At 40.4% G+C, this 22,822-nt stretch overlaps 1 protein-coding gene across 1 annotated transcript in view; it reads right to left on the bottom strand.

Moving 5' to 3' along the window:
* The window catches only part of TBCA (tubulin folding cofactor A), an 82,233-nt gene that overhangs the window by 20,113 nt on the left and 39,298 nt on the right, over positions 1-22,822 (bottom strand). The gene's annotated exons all lie outside the window — the stretch shown is intronic.

Below are 22,822 nucleotides of genomic sequence, written 5' to 3'. Positions count from 1 at the left end.
CAACATTTAAAGCCTGTTTAATACACAGCCTTTCCTTCTTGAACTATGAGTCTTGGCTCTCTGTTTCAGGAGCATTTTGCAAAATACCTATTCTGTAGGTTCTGCCAGTAGAACCTTTGAATTGGAACACTTCCTTAGACAAGGTGACAACATTCTTTCTTCTGCAATTAAAGGATAAGTTTACTCTTGTAAAAAATATAAATTGCGTTTTTTTTTGCAGGTAAAAAAAATAAGTTCATTTATAATTTTTTTCCTAGGAGCCTGCAGAGCATTACACCAGAATCATCACGGGTGAAAGGTCAGGCTCCTGCAGACTTCTCAGTACAGCTGTCTGCCTCTACCTCGTACATCCTACAACCTAAAAACAGGTATAACATATTGTCTCTGTAAAATCAATTACTAAATGAAATCAATACATATCCCATCTAAAATCAGATGATGAATATAATCAACAAGTTCCGATGTAAAACATATATAAAATAAAGTGACCCTCGTGCTCTGGTGACTCTGGGCGCGGTATCAGTGCAGTAGTGGTAAAGGTAATGCGCACTCACCAGACGCGCATAATAATTGCGCCTTATGTTATTAATCCAGATGTCATCAGATAGGAAATGGCTGGATGGTCTTTCCTCTCAGGGATGGTGGGTCATCAGATTAGATGCTATGGGGTTGGTACAGGTGGTCCTCATCCTCTAGGGCTCCCCCTTTCCAAACCAAATTCATGGGTATAGTAATCCGTCCTGGAGTGATGGGTCTGTAGGTTTAGAGAGCCCCCCCAGGGGGTAGAAACAAGGATACTCCCATAGTGTAGTAGGTAATTAAACAACTTTATTGTGATGCATCAAAAAGTAAAACAACAGACAGGACTAACCATCTGATTTTAAAGATGGCCGCCGGAGCTCCACGTTGCTCCGGCGGCGTGACGTCACGGCGTGATGTGGCTCCTTCTGACGCATATCGTGCTCAAACACATCCTCAGAGGGGGGTCGCCAATCACACCGCTTTGTCTGCCGTAGGTATTTATAGGAAAATCAGCACATGCGCATTAAGCCGCGGCCATATTGGCGAAGCGCAAAACATACTGCACAGGCGCGAACATTCGGGCGCCATTTTTTGTTAGTTTCCCTAAATGTAAAGACAGGACAGACAAACACCTGAGTGTCTGGAGCCTACATTACTAATGCGCACGCATGGAGGCTTCGGCGCCATTTTCTGTTAGTTTATCTGATATCTATAGACAGAGCAGATGATTGTTGGGCATGTGGGCCTATTACCTCAAACCTCATTACCTAAGTGCACAAGATGTTTTTCACGTCTGTAACATATAATGTCCAGATATCCAGATGTTCGTCTGCTCTGTCTATAGATATCAGATATCTATAGACAGAGCAGAATCAGATGGTTAGTCCTGTCTGTTGTTTTACTTTTTGATGCATCACAATAAAGTTGTTTAATTACCTACTACACTATGGGAGTATCCTTGTTCCTACCCCCTGGGGGAGCTCTCTAAACCTACAGACCCATCACTCCAGGACGGATTACTATACCCATGAGTGGTTATCTGCATACCCAGAGAGTAACCTCAGGTTTGGAAAGGGGGAGCCCTAGAGGATGAGAACCACCTGTACCAACCCCATAGCATCTAATCTGATGACCCACCATCCCTGAGAGGGAAGACCATTCAGCCATTTCCTATCTGATAACATCTGGATTAATAACATAATGCGCAATTATTATGCGCGTCCAGTGAGTGCGCATTACCTTTACCACTACTGCACTGATACCGCGCCCAGAGTCACCAGAGCACGAGGGTCACTTTATTTTATATGTTGTTTACATCGCAACTTGTTGATTATATTCATCATCTGATTTTAGATGGGATATGTATTGATTTCATTTAGTAATTGATTTTACAGAGACATTTGGATATCATATTTATTTCAGAGCTGCACTTTGTATACTATTTATTTTCTAGGGTGATATTGGTTACCTTTTTGTGCTTAGCAGCTTTTCTGGTCTATATTCAAGGCGCTCGCACTTTTTGGGTATAGCATATTGTTAAGGGTGAACTTAGCCTTTAAATTATTATTATTATACAGTATTTATATAGTGCCAAAAGTTTGCTCAGCGCTGTACATTACAATGGGAGACAATACATGAGACAGTACAATAACAATACAATACACGAGGGGTTCGAGGGCCCCTCTCCTTAGAGCTTACAATCTAGGAGGGAAAATCAAAACAGTGGTCACATAACTGGAATGCCTGCCTCCTAGCAGTTTGATTCAGTTTAAGGGCTGGGAGGTGGTGGCTGAGAGCGGTTAAATGGACTTTAAACTACCTGTAAGGGCCCTTCCACAAGAGCTTTCAGTCTGGATCTATCAGTTTTTCAGATGGATGCAGAGTGAAGCACAGTGTATATCTATGGGTGGGCGGACGTAACAACATTCAAAAAACCCAACATGTCAGTCCCCTATGTACTACATAATATAGAACATCTAATCCCTTAAGTATGTGGCATTGTGAGGCCACTCCAGGCCTAATGTTGCAAATCTTTTGGTACCTTCCTAAACTACAACCATCCTGGACAATGATAATAGACACAGTAATGTAGTAATGCCACTTATCATGGTAGATTTGAGTCAGAACCCTGTGGCTTGACATTTAATGAACAGACCCCCCCGCCACCTAAATACAAGGCATAGTTAACTGTCCACCGTAGCAACAGCCTGTATTAATCTCTTAGGCCATGTTTAAACTTGTGGCTGTGCCAACTTTTTACCAACCCACCAATCATCCCCCCCTAAGTGGCAACGACAGCAGATGTGGGTCTTCACCAGACAAAAATGATACCCGCTGTCAACTGAATGGGGCTGTGACATGGTGGTGCAGATACTTAGGGGGTAAAAGAGGCAGTAAAGTGGTGACAACACGGCTCCTCACTGCCTGTCAAATGCCCTCTGATGAGTGATGCACCATGGATAGCTCTTTAGAGGGCCAACACTTGTGTAAATGAGCCCCTACGGAAGCAGAGCTCCTATTCCTCTAATTGGAGAGCATAACCTCAACATTTCACAACACAAAAGAAAAATTAAAAACAATGTGACTGCCCTGATCATAATTTTAAAATCCTCAACCCCTACCTACAAAGAATGTCACAAAGCACCCTTTCTCAGACCCGAGGGACACAGCCCAATAGCTAAGTTAAAATTCCTCAGACCCTCTCACACAGCCTAGCGTCTCTGGAACCATTATAATTTATAGAGGCTTACCCCTTGGGGAGCAGTATATTTCTGGCCCTCTCCCTGGAAGGGATCAACTCACAGGCACTATTCCCTCCCCCCAAGCCTTACCTATATTGAGGCCTTCCTCAACCATTTCTAAGTTTAGGACTTCATCTTCTCTTATACTTAATGGTTGGTCATGCTGGGTCATTATTTGTTTATCTGGATCCCACAATACAAAAATGGATGTATACTGAAGCCTGGATGCACAAATTGATATAAAATTTCCATTTGCATACTATTTTTTTTTCTAATCAGTATTTGTGATGAAACTGACAACACTCATGTGAAAGGATCCTAACTGTTACAAATACAGAGAGGAAAGTTGGATGGAACGAGTATTTTCATCAAGTGATGAAACTCAACTCCGACTATCCAGCCCACTGGCTCAAGCGAAGGCACCCAACCTGAGATGAAGCTCTTTTCTTTCTCACAAGGTCAACATCAAATGAACATGATATGTCTGAATGCACAAAACTAAAGCTGACAAGGCTTCATTGTTATTATCACATCTCTACTCCAAAATAAAACAAATAAGAACAAAAATAAATACAAAACCAGATTATTCCTGCTTATAAGATCACAAAGAAATGATATCTGGCAGACAGAATGACCTGACACAACTGGAAGACCATTTGAGAAAAAATTATTTTACGCCCTGTTAAATCAGTCAAGTTTCTTCCATTAGAGTTCGATCACTGGCAATGGAAGTTTATGCCTCCTCAAATCTGAGAAAGACATGCAGGAGATTGTGGAGAGAATTCACAATGATAGACTGACACTTAACTATTGAAAATCTTTAGGGACCTCTGTCATGTAACCAAAAAGCCCAGCTAAAATACAAAAATTACACACTATGCAAATCATTTTGACCAAAGTTTGTTCTACAATTTTTGTTGTATTTATCACTTTGACTGGAAATTACAGAGACTGAAAATTGACAATGAAGACGTGATCATTAACCCAAAAGTCAATCAGGAAAAAAATGTCAAGGAAATACAAGATAATATTTAATATTTATTGAGTCTACAACTGAATCAGAATTTCAGTAATACAATGAATTAGTCCATGAAAAGATGTAGTAAGAGTAAGCTTCTGGTGCTATACTCACCTTCAGTTCGGAGCTGTCCCCCACAGTACTTCTATTCTGCCACTAGATGCCTGTAACTGGACAGTCAGGAAAAGCAGCCCATTGGTGAGCTTACCTCTCTGTCAATCTGGTCTCTCATCCTATCAGCACATACATATATAGACTCCTTGTGCTGATTGTTCCCCTCCAACTCTGAGCTCTCCTGTACAGGGACTGTAAGAGGCTAATGCCAAAACAATGTCAGATGCGGATTAGGGTTAAGAAAAGGTGTATTAGAAATACCTTTTTTAATAAAAATTAACCTGTGAAGTCTCTTTAAGTGATGCCCTATACCAGTGGTCGGCAAGCCGCGGCTCGCGAGCCACATGCGGCTCTTTACCCACTCGAATGCGGCTCTTCTGTGTGCCGGGCGCCCGCTCCCCTCCCTCCTCTCGGTCGGCCGCTCCCCTGCCTCCTCTCGGTTGGCCGCCCCAAAAGTCCGCGTGGACCTTTTAATCCGGCCCGCGGATGTGGCTGTCAGGATGTGTGTAGGCGGGGCAGCGTGCCGAACGTGAGGGGAGGGGAGCTAGGCTCCTCTCACAGTCCGCCCTGAAGACCCGAACGGCGCGGGAAGACAGCGAGAGGAACGCGCGGAACAAAGGTAAGTGAATTGACACGGGGGACTTGGCTTACTAGAAGGGGGGGGGGGGGGGAATAGTACTGTGGGGGATGAAATACTATATGAGGGATGAAATACTATATGAGGGATGAATTACTATATGAGGGATGAATTACTATATGAGGGATGAATTACTATATGAGGGATGAAATACTATATGAGGGATGAATTACTATATGGGGGGATGAATTACTATATGAGGGATGAATTACTATATGGGGGGATGAATTACTATATGGGGGGATGAATTACTATATGGGGGGATGAAATACTATATGGGGGGATGAAATACTATATGGGGGGATGAAATACTATATGAGGGATGAATTACTATATGAGGGATGAAATACTATATGGGGGGATGAAATACTATATGAGGGATGAAATACTATATGAGGGATGAATTACTATATGAGGGATGAAATACTATATGGGGGGATGAAATACTATATGAGGGATGAAATACCATATGAGGGATGAATTACCATATGAGGGATGAAATACCATATGAGGGATGAATTACTATATGAGGGATGAATTACTATATGAGGGATGAAATACTATATGAGGGATGAAATACTATATGAGGGATGAATTACTATATGAGGGATGAATTACTATATGAGGGATGAAATACTATATGAGGGATGAAATACTATATGAGGGATGAATTACTATATGAGGGATGAATTACTATATGAGGGATGAATTACTATATGAGGGATGAATTACTATATGAGGGATGAAATACTATATGAGGGATGAATTACTATATGAGGGATGAATTACTATATGGGGGGATGAAATACTATATGAGGGATGAAATACTATATGGGGGGATGAAATACTATATGAGGGATGAAATACTATATGAGGGATGAATTACTATATGAGGGATGAATTACTATATGAGGGATGAAATACTATATGGGGGGATGAAATACTATATGAGGGATGAAATACTATATGAGGGATGAAATACTATATGGGGGGATGAAATACTATATGAGGGATGAAATACTATATGAGGGATGAATTACTATATGAGGGATGAATTACTATATGAGGGATGAATTACTATATGGGGGATGAAATACTATACGGGGGATGAAATACTATACGGGGGATGAAATACTATACGGGGGATGAAATACTATACGGGGGATGAATTACTATACGGGGGATGAATTACTATACGGGGGATGAATTACTATACGGGGGATGAATTACTATACGGGGGATGAATTACTATACGGGGGATGAATTACTATATGGGGGATGAATTACTATGGGGGATGAATTACTATATGGGGGATGAATTACTATGGGGGATGAAATACACTATGGGGGATGAATTACTATATGGGGGATGAATTACTATGGGGGATGAATTACTATATGGGAGATGTATTTTCAGTTTTAAAAATGTGGCTCTCAAAATAAATTTCAATCATGGTTTTGGCGAGATTTGGCTCAGTTGAAAAAAAAGGTTGCCCACCACTGAATTACTATATGGGGGATGAATTACTATATGGGGGATGAATTACTATGGGGGATGAATTACGATGGGGGATGAATTACACTATGGGGGATGAATTACTATATGGGGGATGAATTACACTATGGGGGATGAATTACTATATGGGGGATGAATTACTATGGGGGATGAATTACTATATGGGAGATGTATTTTCAGTTTTAAAAATGTGGCTCTCAAAATAAATTTCAATCATGGTTTTGGCGAGATTTGGCTCAGTTGAAAAAAAAGGTTGCCCACCACTGCCCTATACAAATAAAAGGTCACACCTTTGATCTACATATCAACAAAATAATCAATACACGTAAAACCGTCTGGAGCTCAAGCAGTTAAAGAATACATTAATTCACTGCATTTACTCAATGACACTTGCAGACTTTCTGCAAGTGTCATTTTACACACGAAATGCTACATTTTGACAGCAGCTTTAGCTGTGCTCTACAAAGCAATTACTAGATTTTGGTAATAGCGGAGGGAGGGGGTGAGGAGCTGGACACATAAGAGATACCCTTTTAAAAAACAGAAAAAAAAAAGTTTTTTTTAGGCCATCTCTTCAACTGGTTAAATTTAGTGGTGCACCGAAATGAAAATTCTGGTGCCAAAACTGAAAATTCAAAATGCACTTGGCCGAAAACGGAAATGCGCAGTTTTAAAAATGAACATATATTTTGGAAAAAAATACACTTTGATTAATAAAAAAAACCCCCCACAATATATACCCCAATTATTTTTATAAAAAATGAAAGAGGATGTTACGGCGAATAAATAGATACCAAACATGTTACGCTTTCAAATTGCACACGCTCGTGGAATGGCGTGAAACTACGGTACTTAAAAATCTCCATGGGTGATGCTTTAAAAATTTCTACAGGTTAGCAGTGTAAAGTTACAGAGGAGGTCTAGTGCGAGAATTATTGCTCTTGCTCTGACATTTGTGGCGATACCTCACGTGTATGGTTTGAACACAGTTTACATATGTGTGCGTTTACCACTATGCGCGAGCACGGGGGGGACAGGGGCACTTTAAACATTTTATTTATTTATTTAAATTTTTTTTTCTGCACTGTCCCTCCCTTTAAAAAAAATTTGAATCACTTTTACTCTTATCACAAAGAATGCATGCATCCCTTGTGATAGAAATAATTAGTGACAGGTCCTCTTTATGGAGAGATGCATTAGATCAAAAAAGCATTGATCTAGTGCTTTAAAAAAAAAAAAAATGCCCGGAACTGGAAGTGACATCGCTCCAGTCCTCTAAGGGCACAGAGATGAGTGGAGGCCATCTTTTCTTCATTAATCTCTATGCTCAGCGCCGGGATCGTTCTATGGTTTCTCAGGTATGGCTGACCGTTTATTAAAACATATAAAAGAAACGAAGAACACACTTCATCAGGATCACGAGGTTACGTGACGCAACGCGTCGACGGCTTGACGTGGTGACGCACTTCCGGCGTGGCGCCATCTTTGAACACCCTTGAGGTCTATGCCTACACCCAGCATATGGGGAAAACGCTAGATGTTACTCTGCCCATGTGAGTGTGTTCTTCGTTTCTTTTATATGTTTTAATAAACGGTCTGCACTATGGAGGATATTTCTTTTTGTCTTATGGGGATCTGAGCTGGGATTTATCTGGCTCACTGGCCCGCAAGGATATCAGAGGAGAGGTGGAAGCTGTGTCCTGTAGAAACATCTTCAAGTTACACTATCGAGAGGAGCTCATCCTAGGCCTTGTGGTGGCATTTTATAAAAAGCGCTGTGGCCCTGCAGGGTCGCAGGCTGGAGGTGAGAGGCCATTTTAGCCATTCCTGGATCACATTCGAGGGTGTGTGGGTCTATACACATTCCTCTGTCTTGCATGCTTAAGAGGAATGTGACACGGATCACTGGACTTTCCCGTGTGTACTGTTTGCAGGGTTTGTGTGTATAAAGGACTTTATATTTGTTCGTGCACATGCTGATTACTTCACTATTCAAAGGCTTATGCCAGGAATGAGGATTTAGTTACCCCACTTGGTGATCACTTTATTATACTGTGTTTATGCTTAAGCGCTACATCATCTATTTATATGTATGTGATTATCTGCCTGGTATAGGATTGGATGTTAGCAGCTGTAGAATATTTGGTGTACGCCAGATATAATTGTTTCTATCATTGCCTTACATAAGAGCGCAAGAGGATTTTTGTATTACATCGTAGTCAAGTAACTCTGCCATAATGTGATGTGCATATGTCCACATTATGACTAGAAGCTCCAGGGGCTCAGTTTCATTTTTTTTTATTTTTGCGTAGGTTTATTTTCACTTTATGTAGTCCATCAAAAATATATTTTTAGAGGGTCATGACAAAGAAAAAAAAAAAACTTGGGAAAATCTTTTATATTTACAAAACATGTGTCGTCCTAGCTAGCATCTAAAGCACCGGTCCTTAACCCATTGGTGCCGGCACCTCCAGGTCCTTTAAGGGGTTTGTGACACCGGGAAGCGGGGCGGAGTTTAGAGTCATGTGAGCACCATGATTGGCTGTCACATGATCGGAAAGGTCCCAATCGCAAGTAGTGATCGGGACCTTTCTGTGAGGTTTGTTTACTTTTGGTACGCCGTCAAGACCCAACCGCCAAGAGGCCGCATATTTGAGTACTATCGGCGTGAACAAGTTAAAGGATAAGCTCACCTTTAGTAACATGTTACATCCATATTCAGGGTGTAACATGTAATTAAAGCACTTGCCCGCACCCAGACCCCAAACCCCCATTGTGACAGCACGTGGGCAATCCTCTCTCTGCACTCACTGTTACAGTTTAACAATAGCTCAGCTGTGCTGGGCTCCACCCACACAGTCCCATCATACATTCACAGAGTCCTGTGAATGAATGAACTACAAGTAACATCGGTCACTTCGGCAGACAGCTTGTAGTCCTCAATGAACTGCAAGGTTGCTGGTGCCCTCTCTCGTAGTTCACTTCAGGACTTCAGTAACCATCCTTCCATATGGGAAGTATGGGCCATCAGCTCTACTGACAGTCTGCAAAAGTCTCGCATTGCACCCTCTGATCTGCTGATGACAAGAGAAATGCTTTACAGACTCCTAAGGAAAAAAAATAATAAATGCCAATTTTTTTAACCTGCAAAAAATTTTGCATTTATTTTTTTTTTAAAGTGAACTTATCCTTTAACCTAAGACCTCAAGTACCCCTAACAGGTAAAGTTTTCAGCATGTCATCCAATTGCACAGATGCTTTAAATTAATGTCAATGGCTTGGTATTTATGACAGCTATGTTATCTAAGAGGGGTAATTGATGACTGAGGTTGGGGATCACTGATTTAAAATGATAAAAAAGGAGCAAATAAAGTTGCAATACATTTTTCTGGTCCACAGCAGAATATTACCATCCTATCACCATTCATTTTTTTAAACATCACTAGATTATGCTGAATAGTCCTTTTATCTGTTGCACCATTTGAGAAAAGACAGGTAGGGAGCACATACATAGGTTGTCTTGCTTGTGGCCAGCTTTACATTATTAGTACATATTATTATATTGAATGCATACCATTGTATTGAATGCATAAAGTACCAGGCCTACCTTTGCCAAACATACCTATTCATTCCTTGGTTTTAAGCTCGACCTGTGGCTGGAAAGCATGTACTGCATTTTAGGTATATATATTTTTATGTGATATGACAGTAGAACAATATAGCACAATTTTTGCAGGAAAAGACAGAAGAGTAGAATGATAATAACAGCTCAGTCTCCTTTATTACTACAAAGAGATTGCTTGCAGCAATCACAACCTTATATTTAGCATCTGTCATATCTAAAGGCAATCGCAGTTCATTGTAGCTGCTGGGAACCTTTTTCTCGGATGGATCTGGATACTCAATTCTCTTATTTCCAGCAAATGGAGAATAGAATCCATTAGCCTATCACTTTGTCTTATGTGTCAGAGCATTTTCCACAAGAATCAAAACACTAGCACAGTAAGAAGCCTATAAGAAAGGCACATTCACTATGACAGAAGGGAATAAATGAATAGAGTGCTCCATTCAAAACATGACATGATCTTTCATAATAAGGAGATCAGTAATCAACAGTGAGGAAAAGCACAAAAAAGCAAATACAACTTAAACTTCAAAAGGTAGCATCAAGCATAATTGACAGAAATATTTTATATCAGCAATGCAGCATGTAACAAACATGTATGGCAAGGAAGTTTAAATTCCACAATGTCCCTATAGAAAAGTTGTGAACACAGAGAGAAAATTAACACTTTTTATTTTTAGTACACTGCAAAAAAGAAAAAAAATATATATATACCATGCAAACCAGATTTATTGGCACGCGTGGATAAAGTATTTCCACTAGGAATGCCCCAATACTGTTTTTTTTTATTGGCGAGTACCGATACTTTCGGTCAAGTACTCGCCGATACAGAGTACCGATTCTTTGTGGTGCGATTTGCGTCAATGTGATTCCTGTCCAAATCGCACGCGGTTTCCCCACCGCTTCTGTGGGGACCCAGGCTTGGCATAGTCTGAGCTCACACAGGAGTGGTGTGGGAAACCTCCCTGCAGGCATCCCATGCCGAGTGTCAGTGGAAGGAGAGGAGAGAAAGCGGCGGGGATTCTTTGAGAAAGCGGACTGGGGTGCAACACGACCTCATCCCGCTGGGTGAAGCTTAGATGCCATTTTGGAAAGTCAAGTATGCCAACAGCCTGTGACATGCCTCTACAAACTTTTTAACATGTGAGTAGAATTTTAACTTTCTTATGGAAATAAACCAGCAGTCTGCACTATTGGATGTTTTTTTGCTTCCTTTTAATATATCTATTCTTGGGAGATCACTAATGACCAGGTGAATCCTGAAGAACATTGTGGTCTCTAATATAAAATCACAACTGACCCTCCTTTTGCTGTTGGGTCTATGATATAAGGTGAGGAGGGCACGATGGTGTTTTTTTCATGATGAAGTCATATTGTTGTTCTGACAAGAATTAATATATCAATTGAAGATTGCACAAAGATTGGTTGGTGTATGGGATTCTCACATTGGACTATACTCTTTTTTTTTTGCACATTCACAAAAAGATACTGAATACTGGGGGGATCGGTTTATGATACCAGATACTCAGGTGGCCTCATTTCCCCGACTTGCCTTTCCTGTCTACATCCTATTTAGATTGATGCCAGCATAACACACTTTCATCGACTGCTTATGCTGAAAGTGATAATCTGCAATCCGCAAAGAGATTAGGTTTACCAATTATTTTGATACCTACCAGTAAAACACTGTTTCAGCCACTGCTTGGGTTCCAGGTACCATTTTAATTCCTACCCCTTTACTTTATGATACCCTACTTTCTTGGTTCACTCTATCATCCCACAACTACAAGTGCAAATGAAACTAGACCCAGAGATTGAGTTGGAAAGTGATGAGTGGACTCAACTTTGGGATATGAGTAAATCATACTCACATAATGCACTAGCTGCACAGACTAACAACAAAGTATTCAGATGGTACACCATTTAGCCCATGCAAAATCAGCTTGCCCATATACATGTTTTTGCGGCTGTTCAGAACTGAGCACATTCTAGCATTCTTTTCCAATGACCACTCCCTATGAAACAAGCAAGGAACTCTTAGATTTTAAACATGGTATGCCCAAGCCTTAATTTTTGCTCATGGTCCACACTTTGGCAGTCACAAAGCAGACAAACTATGGTTTGCCTCTCTGATTCTCTGTTCCTATTGATGGTTAAAGTTAGGATTCCATGGACCTCGCTTAATGAAAAATTAGCAGCAGAACCACAAAACATTTCAAAAAGTTGGTCTTAAGGATTCCTGTCAAACAGCTTTGACAAATTGGCTATTAGATCTCAGATTAACCATTATAGCCTAAAGGCTACACACAGTCATTGGGAATCCTCTCCAGCAAATGTCCCCCTGCCTTCCCCAGACCCTTGCATGTTCTATGTTCATATCCACTAACTTATCTTTTTTTCTCAATTCACTACACTCTTAGCAATACCATCTTCATTGCCTACTTCACAATGTTTCTAATCCAAGCTACTATGTTACGTGACTTTTGTGCCTAAGATTTTGTAACCATTGTACCTTTGTTAAACTCTGAATAACTGAATTGAGCATAAAAGCCCCATCCTTGAAGCAGAACTTCATCCAAAAAGGAAAGTCCTATTCTTCCCTCCACATCCCCCACTACACTTTATCTTTTGGCAAATTTTTTTTTGGGGGTGGGGGGAGTGGGTACCCAGTTTTGACAGGTACCCGCTCCTTGGCCCTTCCCTGCCTATATTTTACTCTTCTCTTTTCCCCTATTTATTACCTTTATTGCACTGCACCAATGCTATGAGAAAGCATGTTACAGCCCAAATGTGTTAGCTTGTTACCAGTGTGTTTCAGTATGTAGCCAATAAAGATTTGGATTTTACAGGCTATACTGAGTTGCCAGCTTGAATTTACTACATATTCAATATAACTGATTGTTTTGCATCGACTTGCAGCAATGAGATACTTTGCTCTTGAATAAAATCGAAATTTGATTAATCAAATTATGATATTACATAGTAACAACAGAAATACAAATGATAACTTATGATCGAAAGTTATGGTTGTATCGAAATTCACTTCCCTGTGTGTGTCATATTGAATGAATGGGTTGTCGACTATCGATTGATTATTCCTATCAGAAAAGACAGATCGGAAAATAAAGCGATCATTTATCGGAGCGTATATGGCCACTACTGCATGGCAGAAACGTGAGCTATTCGAAGGAAACTTGTGCTGAGATAAGTCAGCATTGCTGATGTTCACTTGTAGAAATGAGTTTTTTTTGTCTTCCATGTTGATATAGTGTTTTCAAAAACTTCTAATTAAAGCATATCTAAATCAAATAACAAAAATGTTATATTGCAGCTTTAAATATGATGGCTGCACTATTTTTTCCCCTTTACATGCTGGCAATTCTGTGAATAACATGTTTCCCATCCCAGAGTGGGTATACGCACTCTCTTGTGTCAACGGAGGCCTTTTTTCAACTCTGTTACATGGGGACAGCTGTGATTTGTATTTTACAAAAAAAAGATGATATCTGCTTTTAGGTCATCTGACAAAAGTGATAAAGAACACTGCTTTTCTGGTAAGGTCAACATGTATTTTCTGTACAAACTGAAAACGTTCTTAGAATGAAAAATTAAAACTAATACAGCCACCACATCAATGGATGGGTAAACCGTAATATATTACATTTTTGTTAATGAGTTTAGTTATCCTTTAACTGAACCACAAGTCTGCAGGCATGCTTTGCTACTTGTCCAAATAGCTTTCTCAGAACAAGTCAAGTTGAATAAACTAACTACTATTACTAGATATACCTAGACCTGGATAAATGAGAATGAAGAGTGCCAATTATCTAGCTGCATGCTTGTTTCATATCAGTGACTTGGAAAGTAAAGAGACCCAAGGCCAGAAAGTCAGCAATTCAGGAGTCTACCTATTACTCTCAACGCAATGCAAAGGCAGGCTACTTATTGCTCTTAATGCAAACCTAATGAAATGTTGTTTTTCTAAGCTTTAAATGGAGGGAAGATATGTTAAAACCTGTCATAGGCCGATTCCCCCTCTAAATTTATTCTGGTGGACATTGGGGACAATGGGGATACCTGTTCAGGGCATAGCATTCCTAGATTGTAAGCTCGAAAGAGTAGGGCCCTCTAACCCCTCGTGTACTGTTGTTGTTGCTGTTCTGTTTCTTGTATTGTCCACCCCCCTCTATTGTACAGCGCTGAGTAAACCCTTTGGCGCTATATAAACTCGATGTAATAATAATAATAATAATAATAATAGCAGTCTAAAAAAATGTTTTACACACACTTTAAAGTGGAAATTTAGGAAGAAAATTAAGTCCCGCAAGATCACTCCAGACTGGCCCTTTTTGCAGGTATAGCTATATAAAAGCTTAAAAATAAGTACCTATGCTGTTTAAGAATCAGTAATACACTGTCTCACCCTGCTTTGCATACAGTGAGGAACAGAAGTATTTGAACACCCTGCGATTTTGCAAGTTCTCCCACTTAGAAGTCATGAAGGGGTCTGAAATTCACATTGTAGGTGCATTCCCACTCTGAGAGACAGAATTAAAAACAAAATTCAGGAAATCACATTGTATGATTTTTAAAGAATTTATTTGTCTTGCACTGCTGAACATAAGTATTCGAACACCTAAGAAACAGCAAGAATTCTGGCTCTCAAAGATCTGTTACTGTGCCTTTAAAAAGTCCACCTCTACTCCACTCAATCTAACTTAGTAGCACCTGTCTGAGCTCTTTAAAGACACCTGTCCACCCCACAGTCAGTCAGACACCAATTATTACCATGGGCAAGACCAAAGAGCTGTCAAAAGACACCAGAGAAAAAATTGTGGACCTCCACAAGACTGGAAAGGGCTACGGGGCAATTGCCAAGCAGCTTGGTGAAAATAGATCAACTGTTGGAGCAATTGTTAGAAAATGGAAGAGGCTAAAGATGACTGTCAGTCTCCCTTGGGCTGGGGCTCCATGCAAGATCTCACCTCGTGGGGTATTACTGATAATAAGAAAGGTAAGGAATCAGCCCAGAACTACAAGGGAGGAGCTAGTCAATGACATGAAGAAAGCTGGGACCACAGTTTCAAAGGTCACTGTCAGTAGAACACTACGCCGTCATGGTTTCAAATCATGCATTGCACGGAAGGTTCCCCTGCTCAAGTCATCACATGTCCAGGCCCGTCTGAAGTTTGCCAAAGACGATCTGGATGATCCAGAGGAGGCATGGGAGAAAGTCATGTGGTCAGATGAGACCAAAGTAGAACTTTTTGGTCTAAACTTCACTCGTCGTGTTTAGAGGAAAAAGGATGAGTTGCATCTCAAGAACACCATCCCTACAGTAAAGCATGGGGGTGGTATCATGCTTTGGGGGTGCTTTTCTGCGAAGGGCACAGGACGACTGCACTGTATTAAGGAGAGGATGAATTGGGCCATTTATTATGAGATTTTGAGCAACAACCTCCTTCCCTCAGTCAGATCATTTAAGATGGGTCGTGGCTGGGTCTTCCAACATGACAACGACCCGAAGCACACAGCCAGGATAACCAAGGAGTGGCTCCGTAAGAAGCATATCAAGGTTCTGGAGTGGCCTAGCCAGTCTCCAGACCTAAATCCAATAGAACATCTTTGGAGGGAGCTGAAACTCCGTGTTGCTCAGCGACAGCCCCGAAACCTGACAGATCTAGAGGAGATCTGTGTGGAGGAGTGGGCCAAAATCCCTGTTGCAGTGTGTGCAAACCTGGACAAGAACTACAGGAAACGTTTGACCTCTGTAATTGCAAACAAAGGCTTCTGTACCAAATATTAACACTGATTTTCTCAGGTGTTCAAATACTTATGTTCAGCAGTGCAAGACAAATAAATTCTTTAAAAATCATACAATGTGATTTCCTGAATTTTTTTTTTAATTCTGTCTCTCAGAGTGGGAATGCACCTACAATGTGAATTTCAGACCCCTCCATGATTTCTAAGTGGGAGAACTTGCAAAATCGCAGGGTGTTCAAATACTTCTGTTCCTCACTGTATGCTCAGTTGCTCTCTATTTTTCAGCACTGTGCCTAAAATCAGTCACTAGAGGCCAATCTGTCAGCCTAAAGATTTACTGCTGCTCAGGGGCTCTGGGCTTCAGCAAAATGGCAGCCTCCAGCAAGAAGAAACAGGAACAATCCAAGGCAACTTACAGCACACACTAATTTTGGTAGCATAATTATTAATGTGGAATGTAGGTTTCTTGCTAAAGAACATTATTTTTTATCAAGTTGTTATGGGTAAAGGTCCACTTTAAAAAACAGCATGGTAATCTTATTGTTTTGGTAGCAATGGACTTAAACTGGGTTCCAGCAACCACTGAACTTGGGAATTAATCCAGCACTTACATTAGCAAACTTTATCTCTGTATTATCAACATACAAACAAGCAAAGATTTTTATTAAATCAGGAGCCATAAAGAAACTATTGTTCTCATCACCAAGCTTGTAAACCTTCTGCAGGGGCAGCTCTGTTCCTTTTGATGTAGGCACACCCTCAGAACTACATCTCCCAAAATCCCTTTCCCTACATACACTATGTAGGCAGGCTCTTGGGCGTCAAGGTAGAAGCACTGCTTTCCTGGGAAATAAATCAATGCATGTTATGTGCAGAGGAAATAGGCAGAATGCACAGGGCTAAAAATGTTGGCTGGTGTTTTAGAGCAGCCAAGGAACTGTATGGTCAGCCGACAAAAGTTAGGAACCCATTGCATTTCTAGCAGATCAGCAGATGTTTCTCTGTACCTGTAGTATATTTAAAGGGATAAACAAATGGTGAATTCCAGATACACACCAACTTTTTTATTTTGTTATTTTCACATAAACTTTGATGGTGATCCAAGAGCAGCATACTATAGGACACTGAGTAGCATGGGGCCAAAAAATATATTTCAAGTGGGAACTCACTTTGAGAGTAAAGGGAATGCCTTGAAAAAAGTCAACAGCATGAAGGCAAGAGGATGCTACTTTAAAACCATCCAATAGGCCAAAAACAACAAATTAGAATTTAAAAAGTGAAACAATACAACTACACTAGGTAATTATAATTTTTGTACAAAATGCAGTGCATACCAAAGCCGAAAACAATGTTTCAATCTGCACACAGTTTTTTTTTTAATTGCATAAAATAACCAAGCTACAAAAAGCCTGCACTGTAAACACTTTATTTTTGAACCAACACTCTAAAAATCAACTATTTGTAATCCAGCTGCGTGCCTATTAGCTGTGAACCATAGCAGCTCGGCTCATTCCACTAATCTTCCGTCTTAACTCCATTTGCTTTTTCTTTTTTTTTTTTTGCCTCTGCTCCTTTACAAAATACAACACTGCCCCTTCTAAGATTAATTGATCATCAATTTAATCCTAATTTGGACCAAGTCAGGTGGTAAATGGACCATTTTTGCTTGATTGTTAGTGAAATGTGTGCAAGCACATTGATAAATTTTGATTATTTATCAATTACCACCAAATGAACTAAATCTATTGCATAAATTCTACACTGATTGCTATAATAGAGTTTGAAAATATTGCTATTGATAATGATTTTCGCTAATAGTCTTTTTCCGGCTGCAGTTCCCGGCTTGTCGGCAAGACAACAAAGAATTCATTTTTCATAACATCAGCGGCGTATGCCTGAGCAATCCTTCATTAATCAGTTACATTATGGGGCTGCTCCTCTGTAATGTGTGTTTCTTTGCTCAGAAAGCCTAAAACACTTTGTCATATTTTATGTCAATTACCAGTAATTTTAATATCCTTCCATCAAGGCATCTTGTAATAGTTAACATATGCTACAGTAAGTGTCTTAAGACTCCTTGAGATGAGTTATACGGCAGCTTTGGTTTGCAAGTCACAATGCCACTGCGTGAATGCAAATAAAAAAAATAAATAAATAAAAAAAGACAGCCTAATGAGAAAAATGTCCCTTGATCTTAATTTCTGACTGCACAGGCTAAGTCACTTAGAGCCAGGGTGGAGCTGAGATGCTCTTAAACGAATCTGCCAGTGTGTTTTCCCAAAGTTAATGGAAAAGCCGCTCTCTGGAAAATGGAAAAAAGAATTAGACCCGACACACATTCAGCAACCCTAATACTGTATTTTTGAGGCATGTAGCCGGTGCCAGTTCAAATGACAAAACCAAATTACTGTTGTCATTTTATTAAGGGTATCCGCTGTGCAAGGAGCTAACTCAAATGTGCAAAACTGTATAAAAGCCATGCACAGTGTTTTTAACTTCCAGAGAGGAGGAAAAGCCTGGGGTATGATGCTTCATTTTCCTTTAGTCTCTGACTGCAGGTCTTGCCCAAGGTCACACTTTGGTAAATGTGCACCCGGTACTGTTGCAGAATTATAAATGATACAGAATGGAGGCCACTGTTCACTGAATTTCTATTTCGGTAACAGAATATGCTGCCACTGACTCAAACGGATTTCTTTATTACAGGAGAGAAATTAATCATAATCTGGCTTTTCAGGTTTGAATAGGCAGGTAGTTAAGCTGTAAACGGATTGTGTAAAACCAAAAGATCAATGTGTAGCATAGGAGTTAATGAAGATTCTCTCATTTTCATTAGATGAAATGACCTCATCTGAGGGCTTGAGAAAAAAAATAAATTTGATTGAAATATCTGGAGCTTTTGTAATAACCTAGGTTCTAAACAGTTTTCAAAAGTTATTTTTTTCATTTTGAAATTCCAACATTAACGTACATGGCCATTTACTAACTTATGCATTTATACCAAAAGAAAACTCTCCAAGAACAGCTTTGGAAATGCACTTACCTTCTTACACTGCATTTTGGAAACTTAAATTAATAGTTTGACAGGTTGTTCTCAGCAACGCATGGCTAATGCATACCTGTGTGCCAATAAGAACAGGTCCTGCTGCTCATAACAACCAATAGGAATCCTGATTTCATTTTCAACTCTCTTTCAAAAGCCATTTGGAAGCTGATTGGGTGCTATGAGCAACAAAGCCCACAGTTCTTATGTTTTTAAGTCCCAGCTATAAGCAGCTTACATTTCAATTTCCATACAAAAGACAAATTCTGAAGTTAGAACTTTACGCATAACAGCTTGATAAAAAATAATGTTCTTTAGCAAGGAACATATAATCCACATTATTATTATGCTACCAAAATCAGCGAGTGCTGTAAATTGCCTCACACTGTTCCAGTTTCTGCTTGCCGGAGGCTGCCATTTTCTGGAAGCCCAAAGCCCCTGAGCAGCAGTAAATCTTTAGGCTGTCAGCAGACTGATCTCTACGTTTTCGTCACAGTGCTGAAAAATAGAGAGCAAATGAGAATGTGCAGAGCAGGGTGTGACAACATATATATTTACATAGCTATACCTGCAAAATAGGCCAACCTGAAGTCATTTCGGAGGACTTAATTTTCTGACTATTGTTCTCAAAGATCTGTTACTGTGCCTCAAAGATCTGTTACTGTGCCTTTAAAAAGTCCACCTCTACTCCACTCATTAATCTAACTTAGTAGCACCTGTTTGAGCTCTTTAAAGACACCTGTCCATTCCACAATCAGTCAGACGCCAATTACTACCATGGGCAAGACAAAAGAGCTGTCAAAAGACACCAGAGACAAAATCGTGGACCTCCACAAGGTTGGAAAGGGCTACGGGGCAATTGCCAAGCAGCTTGGTAAAAATAGATCAACTGTTGGAGCAATTGTTAGAAAATGGAAGAGGCTAAAGAGGACTATCAATCTCCCTCGGACTGGGGCTCCATGCAAGATCTCACCTCGTGGGGTATCACTGATGATAAGAAAGGTGAGGAATCAGCCCAGAACTACAAGGGAGGAGCTGGTCAATGACATGCAGAGAGCTGGGACCACAGTTTCAAAGGTCACTGTCGGTAGAACACTACGCCGTCATGGTTTCAAATCATGCATTGCACAGAAGGTTCCCCTGCTCAAGTCATCACATGTCCAGGCCCGTCTGAAGTTTCCCAATGACCATCTGGATGATCCAGAGGAGGCTTCCAACATGACAACGACCCGAAGCACACAGTCAGGATAACCAAGGAGTGGCTCCGTAAGAAGCATATCAATGTTCTGGAGTGGCCTAGCCAGTCTCCAGATCTAAATCCAATAGAACATCTTTGGAGAGAGCTGAAACTCCGTGTTGCTCAGCGACAGCCCCGAAACCTGACAGATCTAGAGGAGATCTGTGTGGAGGAGTGGGCCAAAATCCCTGTTGCAGTGTGTGCAAACCTGGTCAAGAACTACAGGAAACGTTTGACCTCTGTAATTGCAAACAAAGGCTTCTGTACCAAATATTAACACTGATTTTCTCAGGTGTTCAAATACTTATGTTCAGCAGTGCAAGACAAATACATTCTTTAAAAATCATACAATGTGATTTCCTGAATTTTTTTTTAATTCTGTCTCTCAGAGTGGGAATGCACCTACAATGTGAATTTCAGACCCCTCCATGATTTCTAAGTGGGAGAACTTGCAAAATCGCAGGGTGTTCAAATACTTCTGTTCCTCACTGTATATGTAAAGCGCTGCGTAAATTGAAGACGCTATATAAGTACCTGAAATAAATAAATATCAGGAAAGTTGAGCTACCAAGCAAGTATATTTTTAAACAAACAAGGTTGTATAAGACACTTGCACACCTCAAGACCCCATCAGGCAAATTAAAGAGGAGCTCCACTCAAAAGGGGAAGTTCCGCTTTACGGACTGCTCCCCGCACTCCATTAAGGATTGGCACCTTTGTGGAGCGGGTACCCGAATTTGACAGGTACCCGCTCCCACTTCTGGGGAAGCAGAAGGTGTCCTCCCTCCCTCCCTGTAGTCTTTTGGGACATGCGACAGGTCCCAGAAGACTACAAGACCATTCACGAAGCGCAGCGCTACTCACGCATGCGCAGTGGGTACCCAGCTGTGAAGAGGCAAACTATCACAGCCGGGTGCCCACACTGAACATGCCGGCCTGCTGGAATACAGGATGGCCGGTGAAACGGGCTGCGGGGGACACACCGCGGGACAGAGGGACAGGTAAGTGGCTGTTTTTGTAGCTGCTGACTTTTATTTTTTGAGTGGAACTCCGCTTTAAATAGTTAAGATATGTGACCATTTGACACTGAAGTAACTTAATATACCAACACTTCATACAGGCTGATTTTCATAAAACTATACTAGGGGTTAAAAATAAATAAATAAGAAGGGAACAGATAAAAAGCCTTGTGCAGTTCACTATTCAAACCTAGCATTACTTGACACTTTAAAAAGTAGGTAAATAGGAAAGTGAAGTGCATCCAATTTGCATTTATAGAATCATGGTTTTAAATGTACACTTTACAAGAGTAATTCTTTTTATTTTTCTTACAAAGTTGATGGCATCTTCATCATCGAGAAGCCTGCTGGCTTTCCCAGGTTGAGATGGTGCACCTCCCCATGATGCGGGGCACTAGGCACACCTCCCTCTTCCTTTCTGAATGAAATGCGAGGAAAGTGAATATCATTCACCTAGGTGAATGACGTGCAAGGGAGGGCAGAGCACAACATTATCTTAAAGAAAAAGATAGCCCTATTCATGTAGTGGGAAAAGGGGTGGATAAGAACTCTTTTCAAAGGGAGAAAAGGAAGGACACCAACGCCTTGGCATGAACTAAGTGCAGTCTGTTCTACCTAGTAGGGGGTAGAGGTCCTAAACATCTTCAACAAATGCCAGGGGATCAAACGAAGCCATACTTCAGTTAAAACCAAACCAAAATACTGTTTGGCTAAGAAAACATTGTGGATTGTGAATAAAAATTAAGTGTGATACATAATCTTCAATGTATAGCTCAACCAACAGTGGCAGCACTTATCATACTCTTGGATTCAGTGTTCCTTTCTGGAATTAAAATTGGAATGTTAAGTCACACGGCTACACAAAATAGTCCATAAAGTCAAAGCAGGATAAAATAGTTTTCTAAATTATTTACAAAAAGTTTCAAGCGCATACGTTTTGCTGTGGAATCTGTATACACTCTCTGTTGCAACCAATTCCCTTCATGAGATAGATAATTAGTTGAAAGGAGTCAATCCATGTGCACAAAAACTGTTTCTGGAAATGTCCCACAATTTATTCCACAAACTGCATCAGGAAAACCAAGGAGCTATAAAAACAAAACTGTAATAAAATTCTGAAGATGAAAAATCTAGATTGGGCTATAAAAAGCATCCTAAAACATGATTAGAGAACAATATGGCACCCCTCCTGAGTAAGGAGGCTATTACAGAAGCAACCAAGAAGCCAATAATATCTGTGAATATATGAGAACGGACAGCTACAACCTGACTTTATGGAAATCTAACTGGTAGAAGCCATATTAAATCCTGGTTCGAGCTTTCCAAAATGCACGTAGAAGACACAGCAAACACGTAGTATAAGGCTTCCCGTTCCAATGAAACCAAAATAAAACTTTCTGGCTATGTGTGGTAAAAAGTCAACGTCCATCACTCTGAAAACATCATCCACACGGTGAAGTGCATTAGTGGTGATGCTTTTGCTCAGTGGGACCTTGTAAAATGCTTGCAAATGTGTAAAGATGAATGGAGCCTGACTGATTGTGACCAAAAGACCAAAAACTGGGATAGAAATCTCATCTTATAGCA

This window comes from Staurois parvus, unplaced genomic scaffold, assembly GCF_062004578.1.
Source record: "Staurois parvus isolate SC_StPar_1 unplaced genomic scaffold, SC_StPar_1.0 ptg000656l, whole genome shotgun sequence".
NCBI lineage: Eukaryota > Metazoa > Chordata > Amphibia > Anura > Ranidae > Staurois > Staurois parvus.
This window is presented reverse-complemented; position numbering and strand designations above follow the sequence as displayed.